General features: G+C 28.6%; 1 protein-coding gene across 1 annotated transcript in view; it reads right to left on the bottom strand.

Annotated features, from left to right (window-relative positions):
- Positions 1-16,660, bottom strand: part of kek2 (leucine-rich repeat, immunoglobulin-like domain-containing kekkon 2 protein) — a 537,340-nt gene that overhangs the window by 86,217 nt on the left and 434,463 nt on the right. The window contains exon 3 of the mRNA XM_075369227.1: positions 5,305-5,409. The gene's annotated coding sequence lies outside the window, so the exon portion shown is untranslated. The remainder of the gene's footprint in view (positions 1-5,304; positions 5,410-16,660) is intronic.

Genomic DNA, 16,660 nt, shown 5'->3' with positions numbered 1-16,660 from the left:
TTATAAGAAAGTTGTAAAATTCATCTTTGTTAAAAGATAATTGACAAAGATGGTTTTTATGCATTTCAAGAAACCGAGAGCCATTTCTATCCCAATATTATCATTCATATTTAAGCAGTTATTAAAAATTTGTTTTGCCAGAAACCTTTTACCTGCATTATAATTTTTGTTAACATTCGAGACTGTGATTAAAATGTATTAAAAATATTGAACTTATGTCCAGATGTAAATTGCTGCAAATGTTTTTATTTCAAATTTAACACACTTTAAAACAGTGGTATAGGTCTGGTATTGCTATCTTCACATTTCCCTAACAGACGAAAATCGTAATTAAAAGAAAGAAAAAAATAAATAGATTATTGTATTTTAAAGAATTTCTTTATCTTTTAGTTTATAGTTAGCTACCATAATCTAATTGTATTAAATTTTTTCTTGAAAATTGTACCTTAAAGTTGGAAAAGTTAAAATTTACTAAGTATTTGGCACCGATGGTATTAATACAATTGTATAAATTAAATTTCCACTTGCCAACAATTTAAAAAGTGCTAATCCTAGTACTTCCGAAGCTGTAACTTCATCTTCAGGGATTTTCAGGAATGTTAATTTAAATTCAACTCAATAATCAGTTTTAAATTAAACTGTTATTTTATAATAGTCGGTCGTCAAGAAAAAAATTAATTGGTATGTCCATAAGACAGTAACCTCATGTTTGTAAGATGTTTGCGACTATTATTCGACTCATAGTTACATAGTTAATCTTTTTTGCGACTCATAGTTACAAACATTACAGGTATGACGTTACTATGTTATTGACATACGAATTAATTTTCTTCTTGACGACCGACTATTATAAAAATAACAGCTTAATTTATAACCGATTATTTATTTGAATTTAAATTAACATCCCTGAAAGTCCTCTGAAGATGGAGTAACAGCTCCGGAAATACTTTAAATTGTTGGTAAGTGGAAATTTAATTTTTACTTAGTTAGAATTTCTTGAGAACTTTTTCATAAAAATGAAAAAAATAATAAAATTTATTTTACGGGAAATACACGAACAAATAATTTTATTTGTGTATTTCCCGTAAAAAAGGCTACTTTAGAGTAATAACGGAATAATTTCTGAAAAACGTTAACTAAAACGTAATAATGTGAAAGAGGTAGACTCTGCAGACAGAGTAGTGGCATTTTATTTGAAATTTCTTCTGTCGTACTAAAACGCTACAAAATGATACTCAAAGCGTGATAATATAATATTTACTAATGTACTACTGAAACAGTGAGGTTATATTCGTTGCAGATTAAATAAATGAACAAAAGCATGAAGGTTTACGGTTGATGACTCGTTTTTTCACTTATTTGTTGGTAACAGCGAATAATACGGCCTTTACAAATTCATAGACTTTACATTGAAGTGGACATAATGTTTTTGTCAGTTATGGAAGTTGTTTTCCTTTTAAAACAATTGCAAATTCCTACTACTATATTTCCAAAACACTTTTATTAAAAAAAAATTGTACATCAGATCTCTTTTATTTTACATTACTTTAATAATTGCAACTCATTTGACAAGAAATTTTAACAGTCGATTTTCCAAAATAGGTAGAAAACAAAATTTTTAATATATATAATAGTAAATTTATTTACCATTTATAGTTTCCAATACGTATAAATTTGATACTGCATATTTATCATATTTATATTCATTTAACACATATTAAAAAAATATTGCCTTTTATCTTTATCCATATTAAAATGTGAATAATATTAAAATTTAAATAATAAATATCGGTGGCAGTATTATTAAAAAAAAATCTCCATCTTCTGTAATCAGAATGTCTCTTTTTCTTTTTGTTCTTTTTTTTCTGTCAATTAACACTTTTTAGTCGAAAAATTGTCTCGATCTTTGCTGTTTAGAAATTATTCGTTAAATGATTTAGTGTACAACAGGTTCTTATTGTTCATGTCTAAATATATATATGTACAGAGTGATACACGAAGAATATAATTAACTTTCAAGACATGGAATTTTTTTAAACTTTTTTTATGAAAAGTTGTTTTACGCTAAATATAAATTAGTGTGTTATTCGACCGCAATAATTTGTATTTATTCAGTTTTCTCAAAAGTTCATAAAAATTGGGTTCTGGAACCTATTTTTATTTCAATTTTTCAGGTCATAAATTTATCCCTTAACTTGAATCAAAGAATTTCAGTTTGGTATAATTTTACAAAAGGCACAGGAATCAGCGCAAAATCGTTCTCCAGCCGACACTCGCTAACGAAGCGTTTCCAAATCTGTATATGTTTACATGAACTTTCTTCTTTATTTTCATCAGTAGAAAATGTCCTGAAAGTTTATTTCATTCTTGATTAATTACTCTGTATATTTTTATTTTTTTTATTTTTAATATGTCATTGCAAAAATTAACTGCACAAAAGTATTCTTTAGTTAGGCTATTTGCATACCTAAAGAAAATTATAAGAATAAATCTGTAATTATTTTACCCAGTGTTTTGTTTTTTATAAAAAACAAGTAAATTTTAATTAATATGTAGGTTCAGTTAATTTCAATTAGTTTTAAAATAGCAACAAATTCAAATTAATTTGGCTAATATTGTTTTATTTAATAATTCGATGGTAATTATTTTTATTCATTCGCTGTAAACCCAAAAATAAAGATTAAAAAAGCCGAGTTCATTTTAGAAATTAAAAACTATCCTGAAAAAAATTAATGAGGAGTTTACAAGACCAACCAGCTTACGAGACAGTAAATATAGAAAACAATTAATGCGACATAGATTAATTAATTATAATATTATTAACAATTAATCAATTTACCACTAGATAAGTATTCTGCTATTAAAAGTTATTTCCTGGATCATTATTAATATTTAGTTTCAGATATGTCTGTAGTTATCCAATCTACAAAATCCCAGTATCACTGATAGATTTCAATTTTGAAGCCCAGTTAACGCAACTGTCGGAGATATTAGCCTAATTCGGATAAAAATCTGCAAAACTGTAATCAATTTCACCACCAGAATTTTTATTTAAAAGGTCTAGTCAAAAGAAAATTTAAAAAAAACTTCTGGTTTTTATAGTAGGAATATCATTGATATTTTTTAATTAGTTAAGTAATTTGTAAAGAAGTTTGTTTTTAGTATTATAGCTGTAAATATGTTAGAGATGTATAGAACTATATTAAAGGAATATAAAACGTTACAATATATCTGAAAAATATGTATATGATACTAACTTTTTCTTAAATACAAAAGAAACATTAAACCTGCATTGAAAATCTCATTAAAAACTCATTAAAACTGTTATTTTCTTTTAAGAAATTACTGAATTATATCATATCTAAATAAAAGAGTAGAATGTTGGGCAATTTTAGTTTTTTATGATGATAAAATAATGTTAGATAAAATATATTTTACTACATTAAAATTTATATGACTTCATTTTAGTCTTCTTCCGTTTCTATTAAGAATATTCATTATTTTTTTCTAAATTTCTCTACTTAGAAAGGATGAAACTTTTTGCCTATCTTCAATTAAAAAAAGAAAATTATTTAATTACTGTAACACTTTATTTTTAATTTAAAATTAATGTAAGTAAGCTACAATACTATATTCTTTTTGACCAAAATTGTAAAACTATTCTGACTTTTTAAGTTTTTAAATTAATAGTTTTTTTTTTATCAAACTTTAAGAAGATTTTATTTATATCTCAATGTAGAAAATCATTTGTCATTAAAAGTTAAATTACAATTACATAACTTTTGTTATAATTATTAACTGGTGACTTGTAATCACCAATTTTTTGTTACAGTGTTAAAGAATAATTTTCAATATTATTTAATGCAAGAATTTAGCAGTCTCTAACATGTTTACTTTGGTATATACCGGGTGTTTATAAAATAGGTCATTATATATGAGTATTATATAAAAATGGAGTGATTTTCAGTAATTTTTATAAAAGTTTCAGATTCGCTAAATTTTAACATAATTATTATTCAATATGACATTAATTAAATGTACTAATATATTTTCCTCTTAGAATCAGATAAGTGTTTACATTTGTAAATGGTACATCCGTAACAGTTTTAAACGCTCTTATGTAAGTAATACTCCTGTAAACAAAATAAGAGTATTTGTAAGGAAAATTAAATTGATCACAAAACTGTTCTTTAAAGAATAAAATAATTATTAAAATTGTTCAGAAAGGAATTGCTGAAATATTACTTGAAGCGGATAACGCACAATCACACTCAGACTTTAACGTAAACGCATGAAAATAATTCTATGGATAAATTGTACCATAAAGAAAGCTGAACTAGGAAATATATTCAGAAAATACTAATAAAATATCCCAACATTACACGGAAATCCTTTTTGCCTATAAAATATAATCTTTTTATTTCAGTTAAATATCTTGCAAATAAGTAAATTCTTTTCTTATTTTTTCTTTTTCTAACTAAAATCAGTAGATCATTATGTTTGTTTCATCGGTTTTTTATTCTCCTTACGAATAAGTAAAAAGCCAACGCAATTCTTTTGATAAGAAGGTCCCTATATCAGATGTCCAACAAAAATATTTACTTTGTCTTCGTCATCAAACTCCACTTGAAGCAAATAATGTTGATTCACACGTTTCTTGGGCGGGAATGCGGCTTAGGCTTTGATTAGCACTTGGATATCCCATTTGTAGGTGAACAGCACTAATCCTATTTCGCTTTTCAATACAATAATTGGTAATCGGTCAGGATAGCCTTTGGCCTACAAAACTGACTACTACATTCATCAGTTTTGATACAAGAGTGTATAGGAGATCATACCCACGGCAGACGAAGATGGTGATGAAATAAAAAGGTAAATCGGTGATACCGTGAAAGAACCTGCACCTACTGTATCCATATTTTTCTAATGTTGCTCGAACGTGAGGAAAAGCGGAAAGATTCAATTGTGTTTTTCCAACCAGTGGAATTAATTTTATTTCTAAAAAAAAATGTTAAAAATGCGACAAAAATAATACCGTCAAAATAAATAAACAAGTAAAATACAAAATCTGATATGTTTGTCCGGAGACCAATATTTTCTTTTCTCACTTTTCATTTCTTCGGAGAACTTGTATAAGGAAGAATAATGAACAATACTAAGTATTTCTTCAGTTAAAAATTTCGCTTTTGTAATATTTAAGCCACTTAAAAATAATTGTTAATTCAGTCATAGAATAAATTATCAGTCGGATAAAAAGATAAGAATATAAAATAATGGCAAAGTCGTAATTTTAATGTAGATTACCTTTAGTTTAATGGTGTGACGAATTTTTTTCTTTAACGCTTTTTATTCTTCAGTGTTGTTTAAAAAGTCTTCTTGTATTCCTGCAATGAAGTAGAATCATTTTAACTGGAAAACAAAAGAAAATTAATTTATTAGCTATTTATGCAATTCTAATGGACTACAGATATGTAATTTACTGTGCTTCAGTAACTGAAAATATTCCATATAATGTATCTAACATCTTGTCTTAGCTACAAGATAGTGTTAGCGATGTTTATGATACATATATATATATATAAAACGTAATTATAAGTGTTTAATTTATTTAAATTATATTAATAATTCAATTCCTTGTGAAATTTAAAATATATTTATGTATAATTTATTCAGGATAATTTCAAATTATTTCGATTTTCAAACGATGAAAATAATTTTTAACAAATTTTGGTATATGTTGAAATTGTTATGATTCGTTATTTAGAAATGAATATATGATTTTATGGAATTTCATATTGGTATATAGTAACTGAGTTTGTACGGCAGTTCAACGGTGGAACCAGCAGGAATATTTCATGATGCCATGCGATAGTTTTGTTTTATATATATATATATATGTGTGTGTGTGTGTGGGGGGGGGGGGTTCTATAAAGTATTCATCAGTCGGTTAGTTAAAGCCATATTTGTGAGGTTTTCAACAAATGAAGACCGCATTAATATTTAATTAAAATATTGTTTGATCAACGGAAAAACATATTGTATAATATTTATCGTATAATATGCAAGGCATGAATTATTTCATACCTTTACATTAACATTATGTGTACGGAATTTACCTCTTTATTTATCTGACAACGTGGTATCCTAAATTATTAAAAAAGTGTGTTAATCTATATCTGTATATTTTACTCAGACAATTCAAATATATCTGTTTTTTAATGAAATTTTTCATTTCGTAAATATGAAATTTTTGTTGCCTGAAGTTTTTTCTGTTTGCCTTATTGTGCCTAAATATCACGCAAGAATGATAAAATCAATTTACGGAGACTCGCCTACTTTTTGACAATAAACAATCTTTTACCATTTGTTTTTCAGTATACATTTTAACGAAGAATGCACTTTGACATGAATTTTAACAGATGTACTATGATAATAACAAATATTATAAAGTTACTTGAAAAATATGTTTTGAAATTTTAACAAGCAATTCTACTATTTCATTGATGGAAACGTTTTTGGCAAATGTAATCTGTAGTGATATGAACCAGCAAGAGATTTCACAAAACACAATTGAAATAAAGGTATTGATTTATTTAAGTATGTTGCTAAGGAAGTAGCTAGAAACATCTTTTTTGCAGTGTACAGTTTTACAAACCGGTGTAGCTGAACAGTGTTTCCTTTTGAACCGTTTTGCTATATTTCCGTAGTTGGATATTACTTCGTATATAAAACTAAATTCTAGTTGCTTTTTGTAGTTCTAACCGTAAAAATTATAAGATTCTGTCCTGTACAGTACCAATACATACCCCAGATGATAAAACGCGGTCATACTTATGTATATTTACAATTAAATATTAGTAGGTTGATATGATGCATTTATATTGGGCCACACAACACAGAGTAACGGAAGTATGTTAAGAAGCTGAAAGTTTTGGTTGATAGACGGAAACCTCGTTTCATACATTTAAAGATTACGCAAAAAGTAGGTGATCCAGAAACATTCGTTGAAACAGTGGTTAATAAGCCAGGGAAATTCATAGGGAGAATAAAATTATTATGTTATTTCATGTACGTTATGTGAAGATCATAAATATAATGTCTGTCAAGGTAGTTTAATTTGTTCTTAGGTAAAATATTTCCAAAATTACATAGAATGCCCTCGGGAGAACAACCAGGCTTCTAGTATTAACGATAATTTGTTTAGATTAGCATTCAAATTTCGGCTTGTAGTCGGTAAAACATGATTTACTAATCACCACATAATTTAACTAATGTTTTTTTGACTGGATTAATAAGGTCTATGACCGAGCAGATTATTTGAGTAGAAAGGACTGCAGGTCGTATTTTTGAGAATAACCTTATTTGCTTATTTTATTTTATTGTGACAAGTACAGATTTAAATTTCTATTCAATCCCTGGTCTATTCTATTACTGGTCTGATCGACTTGAAGCCAAAAATATATGTATTTGTCAGGTTACAAAGGAGAGGTGTATTTATTATCAATCTATATAGAACAAGGAAAAAGATATTTCACTGAAATAGACGATAACCGTAATTTTCTATAGGCTAGATAAGGTATGAATTTTTGAGCTCCCACGTCCGAATCTATTCGCCACGGTGGACGCATTTGCCTTCTACAGATAGAAAAAAAGTCTTGAACTTTTTAAAGAAAAATTATACTATGGCTTCACTTTTATTTAAAGATGATTCATTATCTACAGTGTGATGAATTTTAAACAGAAATTACTGACACTAGTTCAATGTGTAGTACTTCTTTGAAATCATTTTTTTTTTTTACTTGTTTAAAAGTAATTAGGTAAAAAAGCAATTAAAACAATCTAAAATTACAATATTAAATTTTTGTACAACATTTTTAGGAAATTTTTCAAAACAAGATATAAAACTGTTACTGGCAGGAATAATGGACAATTAAGTTAGGATAAATTGTAGTTACATGATGGAAAATTATTTAGTACTCAAGCAAACACACATTAATTTCCTTTTCGATTTATTTAAAAAACCAGTACAATTATATTAAATTTTGTCATCTATTATTTTCTTTTGAGTGATTATGAAGTATTTATACTACTTTAAAAAAAATGTCGTATTCTTTATATTTTAGAAAATTGTTTATTTCTACGTGGGCTAAGGTTATTTTTTGCATAGTTTTTTGTAGCATAGTTATTAATTCTTATAGTTAAGGAAGATGCAAATTTTGCAGTAAAAGTTAGTGAAGTTAGTTCAGTTAAAGTTAGTTTTACTTATGTAATCGTAATATTTTCATTATTACTTAAATCATGACAGATTTAAGTATATAAGTCACGTTTAACCAACATTTCATCTAACTTCTCTGCGTCACTTCTATAATAGATGCTATTCATAAGAATATATATGAATGTAAAGTTCCTAACTTTTTGCAGAAATTTTAATTTTCAATTTCAATAAGTAAATTTTAGCTTGTTTTAAATTGAAACGCATTAAATGCATTTATCTCTCACTCTGTGTGTGTGTGTGTGTGTGTGTGTGTGTGTGTGTATGTTGTCTAAATGATAAGTTGACAGTTGTAATAGAAGTTTCTGTACGAACAGATGTAGTTCGGCGCTGATTCTTAAATAATTAAAGTCACAAGTTGTTACTATCAGTTCTTTATTATATTTGAAAATACTTTTGTATGCATAAATTGAATATTTAATTTACTTGAAATATTAAATAAATTATTTATATATGATTAAAATTTTATTATAATTGAATTATGAACTGGAACTCTTACTGAATGCGATTGTACAAGTATGCGATTGCGATTTGTAGGCGACGGGAAACTGAACGAGAGTGACGACTGAAGAATGAATAATGAATGACTGTAAACTTGCTTAAATAATGTTGCTGGAGTTGCTGCTTAGTCAGGAGCCGAGTGTATCTGAAAGGAGCCGTGTGAACTTCCAACCCCGTAGGGGAAGACACCCTCCTAGTGATGTTCCGGTCGCACTCCCCCTACGTTCCTTGCCCTGATGGGCTTTAATGGGAGTCGTCTATCACCCTCTTGCTTTTTACATCTCATAGTAATAAGCCTGGCCTCGTTGGGATGCCACCGATATAAATACCTCGGTAGAAATTTACATTGGTGATTTTTGCACTCAGCTATTGCCTTCGCTGTAGGCTTCGTCCGGACATATTGAATGTTCTACATCGTTTCCCTTTGAATTAGCTAACCGAGTTCGCGGAAGCAGGAGCCGTTTGAATTACCAAGAGCCGAGTGATGTCAGGGGTCGAATGCATCCGAAAGAAGCCGAATGACGTGTAAGGAGCCGCTGAATTGTCAGCAGCCGAATTCATACGAAAGGAGTCGAGGGTACTGTAAATATCCGAATGAATCCGACCGTAGCCGAAGACATTAAAATCTAAAAATTCTATTTAAAACATTAAAGCTCCAACACTTAAATGATAATAACAAAATATAAATATGTAAAGAGTATTTAAAAATTAAAGAAAGGACAGTATCTAAATTAATAATTAAAACATATACTAAATTAAAATTAAATCGTACACCGCGGATAAAATGATGAAAGGTTATTGGGAAAATTCCTTTTTTTATTTGAATCTTTACTGAAGGGGTATTAGATTTACAGGAAACTTTAGTTAAGCAAATTATTTAAGCATAACCTGTACATGAATATTTTTAGAAAACGTTTTCTTAGACTTTATTCCTCACTTCTAAAATATGTAAACTCTGTTTTTAACTCTTTTAATTTTTATTATTAATAGCCGGAAAAGTCATACTTAGTCATCTTTTTAACAATTTATATTATTTTTTTATATTACTAATTTTCGTCAAAGTACTTTTTTAATTTAAATACATGTTACCATGTGTATTAGATACCGGGTTAACTATGTTTTAGGATGAGAGCCATAACCTTTATATCAAGAAAGATAGTAGAGTTTCATGCTATATGACAAAGGAAAAAAAGGATTTTTTTACCCTTTCTGCTGTGCTCAATATACCTATATACCCTTTTTTACCTGATTAGCCTCTGGAAATTATCGTCAGGTAATTTCAGAGGATGAATGAAGTTGACATGTATGAATGGAAGTTAAGTCTTGTGCAGTCTCAGGTCGACCATTTCTGAGATGTGTGGTTAATTGAAACCCAACTACCAAAGAACACCGGTATCCACGATCTAGTATTCAAATCCGTATTAAAGTAACTGCCTTTACTAGGACTTGAACGCTGGAACTCTGGACTTACAGATCTGCTGATTTGCGAAGACGCGTTCACCACTAGACCAACCAGGTTGGTTTGTGCTCAGTATAGCCACTCCTACTAAAAGTAACCTACATTCAGTGTTAAAAGTGATAACTTCACTCTTTTCATTAGAATATCTGACCGATTATGAATATCACTTTTCTCAAATGTAGCAGCTCTGACTTTTATCCCTGAGCTTATGAATATTTGAAACTAAAATTACATTAGCAAATTTCCATCGCGACATTTGCAGCTGACAGGATATAGAATTAGTAAATTATTATCGCATAATTTTTTTCTGCATTTTTCAGCTTACAAGATTGTGGAAGTTGTACTCTTTGTATTTATTAAGTATAGGGTAAGTGACACAAAATCATTAAATTAATATTGGTATTGGTTTATTAGATTAGTATATTGAGAGTTCTATAGGCTCTGATAATAACAAATTGAAATATTTCATTGAAATTGATATGTATATACCCAGAAAAATCTTGGACCTTGTAAACTGTATTTTTGAAAATTTTAAATAACTTTTGTGATCATTAATAACTCCAAATTAATGTCAGTAAATTTTAATTTTATTTAAATTTGCCTAATGAGATAAAGTGTCAAATCTTTTATTGTAAATTAAACGACATTTCATTTGTTAAAATTAGTTGATGAATAGTCGAATTATGGTTCAAATTTTTTAATGTTGATCAAAAAAATAATGCAGCCTGAGAATATTAGGTCTGTTTTAATTTACTAATAATAAGAAATTATTGATAGGTAATTATTAATTTTAATTATACTAGACTAGGAGGAATAAGAAAGAAGGCTAACAATTAATTATGTAGTGGACTTAGAGAAGGATGACAAGGTGCAATGGGTCCAAGAGAAAGGATAAAGCGCATATTCGGTATAAAGTAAAGTGTAAATAAGACTAGTAAAAAGGATTATACTATTGTCATTAATATGTATGAATAAATTAGTGTTCTTTTCAAAAAATATATAATAATACAGTTAAAATTTAACGAGGGATAAATTATTATATTTCGGAAAATCCTAACCTGCAATTACAAAATTATGAGAAAGAAAAGTTGTAATGAAATAGCAATAACGAAAAATATATCTCTGGTATATATAAATATATATATATATATATATATATATATATATATATATATATATATATAGCTTGTTTATACATAATATAGGAAGGAGTAAATGTGAGTGTATTATATGAGAAGCTTTGCAGCAATTTTAAGAAAACCTCTATAAAGGAGAAAACTGATAGCACTAGAGGTATAGGTAAAGTTTTGGTGAGAGGGGAATGAGTAAGGTAGGTAGAGGTTTCAAGGTAGACTTTACATCTAAGAGCGGGTCGTCCATTATTCACAGCTTTTCCCTACGACTCCTCATCAACCATAAAGGACGCTCTATCCACTAATTCGTTTTATCTTTCACTTTGATCTCAAGTAAAAGTTCGAGATATACGATCTGTTTAATGAGACCGATCCGTATTACTTGAGAGGTAAGTGATCACTTACGTTATATGTTATACCTAATGAAATATTTCATTTGTTATCACTTCATTCAGTCAACCAAAATTATTTTATCCTTTTGAATTATTTAAAATATTATTTTGGAAAACTGAAGATATCTAGTTAGCTATACGATTCATGACGGTCTTTTTTCCACCTGTATCTTTACATTATTTACATCTGCCAAACATAATTAGCAAGGAAAACAACGGAGATCAGAAATACATTGCAGATCGTTCATGTTTATAAACTTTCCCTTTGAGTTTTCTCTTTTTCTATCTACAAGTTTCCTGAGCATTTATGTATATTCTTCAATTTATAAAAATTTTTAATAATGTTTTATCAAATTTTGATTTTAAGGTGATCATTAAGACTTATGTAGAATCTAATTTAATTTTTATAGTATCGTCTAATTTTATTCATTCTGAAGTCGTATTGTAAATCTATTTCTCCTTATAATTTATGAACGACTACCAACATTTTTTCTGTTATATATATTTAACTCCACTCTGAGTTTATTAGCTTCCTAGATAAATCTAAAAAATAATTTATATATTTTTTATTACTTCCTTGTACGAAGTAAACAAAGTATTGTAATAAAAAAAAAATGTCAGTATTCAAATTTCAATAGGAATATCTACATTCACCATCCCTAAATCCATTTTGATTAGTTTCGGCGTGACGTCTATACGTATGAATGTATGTATTTCGCATAACTCAAAGAAGATTAGCCGCAGAATGTTGAAATTTTGTATTTAGGACTGTTTAACATCTTGTTGTGCACCTCCCCTTTTGATTGTAGTCGACAGCGCTAAAAATGTGAATACAGTCAGAAGTATTCATACATCTAAATAAAACGTGGTTCAATTTTGAAACATTTGGGTTTTGGACTTTTTCTTAACTGTATTAATAAGCCGTCATTGAGAGATTTTCAACGATATATTATAAGCAGTACTTACTTTCATTTTTTCCAGAGTTACAGCCAAATAAAATTTTAATTAATGAAATATTTAGATCTTACACGGGTAATGCACATCGGTTCAAATCCGACTTCATATAGGTATATGTTTTTTAACTTTTTTTTTCATAATATTATTATGAAATTTTAAACGATTTTATATCTTTCTTGACTTTTTATAATTTGTTCATAGTTTATTTAGGTTAATACGGAAAATGTTTTCAGCAAGAACTGAAGGTTTCTAATGCTTATATTACAGTATCATCTAATGCTTTTAGTACAAGGGGAATAAGTAAACAATTACCCTCAATTTACAAATAAAAAATGTATGCACTTTATTCAAATCAATATATATAACTGTACATATAATAGATCATGGCAAGAATGTAATTGTGATTCTTTATTTGCGTCTGAGAGTGGTAGGTCTGCAGCGCCACTATTGTGGGAGAACTGCGCGGTCATCTGCGCGGTGGGAGTGATGCTTGTATCAGCGCGTCCGTATACTGTGCGCCAGCTCACATCGTTGCTGTCGTGGTTTGGCCGCCGATGTTAAATTAGGCATATATGTGATAACAATATATAAATATATATATTTATCTATACAAATTAATTTTAAATGTGTGAAAGAATATCTTTAAAAAGGTTTGACATTTGATTAAAACAGTATATTGAAGCGTTATAAGGTTCTTTTTCATAAATTGAAGTACTTAATTGTTGTATTTGATTTTCGATTAAGTACCTTAATCGAAACTACTTTCTGTTTTCTGGTATAATAAATGTGGTTATTGCCACTTTTAAGAGATAAAAGACTACTTTTTTCTAAATCGTATGATTGTAGGTAGACAGATCTTTTCTGGTAATTCTATTTCTTCTTTTTGCTTTATTAATATATTTATAAATGTAAAGTAACGGAAAAGTAAGACTTATTTATTTTGTAAATATTCGTTTATGAGATCATTGTTGTCATAGGCCATTATTTATCTTGAAAACTTGTTCTGATATTTTAAAATGCCTCGAATATTTTATATTATGATACAGCATGGAATACATATAATCATAATAAATATTTTATAATGGTCACTTTATATTTAAATTTTTCTTAATAACGCATTTTCTAAACGTCTGAAAAACCGTAAGCGAAAGGTAAGATTAGTTTTTTTTCAGATGAAATCAATTTAATTGTCTCATTACAATTAATTATTGGACAAGACATCTGATAAGTCCATTTTGTGGACAACGAAAATATTACCGATGAAACAAAAATATTTGTGAACATTATCAAGAACTACTGAATTTGAGAAAAAAAAAAATAATAGCAACTATCTACTGTATAAGCGATGATGAAACATTTTCATCCTGATAATTAATTATGTTTTGATATTAATGCTGTAATTTCATATAGAAAAAAAGATAACAACGAATGAAATGAAATGTTTAGAAAAATTAATAATATTTATAGAGAAAAATAAAGGGACAGGAATATTTCCTTGAGGTACACTAGGATAAGGATTTTTTGAATTAGGAACAAAATTTTGTCCTGTGGTGTTGTTGTCGATAAAAGACTTTTTTCAATCATCTGTTTAAAATAAAAGATATCATTTTAACAAGCAAAAATAGCAACCAATATTACTGTCGATTGGTCTTAACATTCGAATTCTTAATTAGTATGGCCTTGCACTGGTGTAATCAGCAATCATTTTGATTATATATTTTTTAATAATAATTAATCACAAACTGCAATTTTTTTTCTTCAATATAATGTGAAGGATTCCGCTCGGTCGATAGTTTCCTTATTTTTCCGTTAAACAAAATTTTATTTTCAGTCACGATATGGAGTAATTCAATATAACGCTGCGTTTGGAAATGAAAACAAAACTTTTAGCTCTTTTACGAATTCAGTTTAGGAAATTATTTTTTATTTTAAGTTTAATGTTTATTAACAATAAATTTAATAATGTAAATAACATTATCTATATAAGCATATTGACTACAACTTATCACCAAAAATTCAAAACATATTATTGTTCGAATTTGTGTAACTTTTCTTCGTTTTCAATTTATCTCCCAACATTTTGTTCAGAAATAAATTTTCTACAGGTTTTGTTTAATAGTTTTATGTGTTTACTTCCTATTTAACAGAGCTATTGTACGTGAAATATAAAAAGGTTTTTCCCCAGTTTATTGGATTTCACCACATTCTCAAAAATTACTGCAGATATGGATGTGCAGAAGTTTTTAATACGATCATGGAAACGTTTCTATGACTTATTATATTCAATTTTTGAGGTCAAAAATCACAAAAAATTACTAATTTTACCCCTTAATTAACGTCTTAAAAATTTCAGTACAACCTCATTTCACCGTAGTTGCTGGATCCGAGCAAAATTCTCACTAGCCGTAACTAGGAAACAAAATATTTTAGGATATGTGTTCATTTGAATGTTTCCATTACTTTTACACGTGTAAAACAGGTTATGAAAGTCCTGATCAAACGCAGTGATATATATATATATATATGTTATGAACGATCTCGATTGAATACCGTTAACACGTGGTAGATTTTAGAGCGAGGTTGGACTGTATTTTCGTAGGTGATGAATTGAAACAACGCCTTGTTACTTATTGAATTTTTCTTAATTACTTGTTGTCTTGACATTTCGATAATGTATAATTGACTATTTAACACATATGATTAAAATTTAATAACATATAACTTATACTAATACTAAGCGATAGAAGTTGCTACCTCAATGACCACTCCCTGCGGCATTATGATGTAGGACGTGGCATGATTATATCGCCTGACCAAACTTGCCGTGAGGCCTCTAGCCCCTGCTGGGTAGCAGAACCCGATGGCACAAGTGGAACGGAACTCAATGTATATATATATATATACAGAGCCTGTAAATATATCCTCTGGCTTTTGCTGGATCTGACATCGGGTGCCGCACCAGAAATGGGGTATGCTTGCCGAATAGGTGATCAGAGGGTACTGGGGAAATAAAATACCAGATTAGACAAAAGCCAGAACATCGGGTCAACGGCCTCAAAGGCGGAGGAGGAACGTTTATCCCAACGGTGACTTGTGCGAAGGAACCTAAGAGGCGGGTCTTTGAAAGAAACCGGGTCAGGTCCAGTGGTTCTAAGATGGCAGAACCACAACTGGTCTCACCTTACAAGACGCCAGAAATGTCTTTAGGGAAAATTTCTATTCTTTCGAAGTCGTTGATAAAGGAAGCCGGAATTAAGGAATTCAAAACTTGATAATGAAAAAGCTGGGGTGGGCACCATGAGACTTTATTGTACGCATATTAAATTACATATAAACATTTTTTTAAATTAAAAAGTACGTAAAAGTTTATTTCAATAATACATTTTGATATTTTTTCTTATTTTTTACTAAAATTATAATTATGAATTATTTATTATAAAAATGTTTTTAAAATCAGAGGTTAATAATTATTAATAAATTAATATATATAAGTTAAAAAGAAAGTTAAAAAAAGGAGATGTCTGATTCGAACCGATGTGCCTTCCACTTGGTAGAACCAAATATTTCATTAATTAAAAATTCATTTGGCTATAACTCTGGAACCAATAAATGTAAGTACCATTTATGATATATCGTTGAAAAGCTGTCAATGAAGGCTTATTACTGCATTTAAGAAAAATAGTCCAAAATCCGATTTTTTTAGATTTTGGGCTTTTTTGGACCCTTTTGGTTTAGTCAATTGCAGTCACTAAGGGAGGTCACAACTGGATATTTATACAGTCCTAAATCCAAAATTTCAACATGCTACGGCTAATCGTTTTTGATTTATGTGAGATCGAGATACATACGTACGTACAGACGTCACGCCGAAACTAGTCAAAATGGATTCAGGGATGGTCAAAATGGATATTTCCGTTGAAATCTGAAAACCGACATTTTTCGCAAT

Source organism: Lycorma delicatula, chromosome 6 (assembly GCF_047948215.1).
Source record: "Lycorma delicatula isolate Av1 chromosome 6, ASM4794821v1, whole genome shotgun sequence".
NCBI classification, from domain to species: domain Eukaryota; kingdom Metazoa; phylum Arthropoda; class Insecta; order Hemiptera; family Fulgoridae; genus Lycorma; species Lycorma delicatula.
The sequence above is the reverse complement of the archived record's forward strand: the minus strand, read 5'-3'. Positions and strand labels throughout refer to the sequence as shown.